This window comes from Myotis daubentonii, chromosome 9 (genome assembly GCF_963259705.1).
Source record: "Myotis daubentonii chromosome 9, mMyoDau2.1, whole genome shotgun sequence".
NCBI lineage: Eukaryota > Metazoa > Chordata > Mammalia > Chiroptera > Vespertilionidae > Myotis > Myotis daubentonii.
The window spans coordinates 1,517,679-1,518,491 of NC_081848.1; the positions used below are offsets into that span (position 1 = coordinate 1,517,679).

The window sequence follows — 813 nt, forward strand, 5'->3', positions numbered from 1 at the left end:
CCAGCAGCACCATGTGACCATCTAGCTGCTACCTGCTTCTTTAAAGAGATCAGAAGGTTCAAGTTCCACTTATATATTAGCTTCTGCTTCTAAAATTTAAATCCCACTCTAATTTAATTTATACTTGGTCTACGACCCAAAATATAATTATAATTTATAAACGAGGGTACAGCAATACAAGCTGTTCAGCTTACTAAAAACAGAGGTCAGTTTTGAAAAGACAGACACAGGAACCTGGACATCGATGAACGTGCTGTAAGCTGTCATGCTGTTTATGACAGTAGCTGGGAACTCTCCTGTGCATGATGAGTGTGTGTGTGTGTGTGTGTGTAAGTGTGTGTGTGTGTGTGAGTGTGTGTGAGTACGTGTGCATGCGTGTGTGCAATGAGTGTGTGCGTGTGTGTGCGCGCGCGTGTGTGTGTGCAATGAGTGTGTGTGTGAGTTTGTGTGTGATGAGTATGTGTGAGTGAGTGTGTGTGCAATGAGTGTGTGTGTGTGTGTGTGAGAGTTTGTGTGTGTGATGAGAGTGTGTGTGTGTGTGTGAATGTGAGTGTGTGTGTGTGTGCAATGAGTGTGTGTGTGAGAGTTTGTGTGTGATGAGTATGTGTGTGTGTGTGAGTGTGTGTGTGAAAGTTTGTGTGTGTGATGAGTATGTGTGAGTGTGTGTGTGTAACTAGACAGCAGGGAAGAAGATCACAGCCGGACCCTCCAGTGTCAGAGGGCACTGCTGAAGGACGGAGAGCAGTGGGTGAACTCCGTGCATATTAACACAATTTTAAGATTTGACAAATGATTTCCTTTTAGTTGGCAAAA

General features: G+C 44.0%; 1 long non-coding RNA gene across 1 annotated transcript; it reads left to right on the top strand.

Moving 5' to 3' along the window:
- The first annotated feature begins 426 nt into the window (after positions 1-426).
- LOC132240450 (uncharacterized) lies at positions 427-813 on the top strand. Its single transcript, XR_009454338.1, has 2 exons — positions 427-501; positions 602-813. It is a non-coding gene; the product is annotated as an uncharacterized LOC132240450 (long non-coding RNA).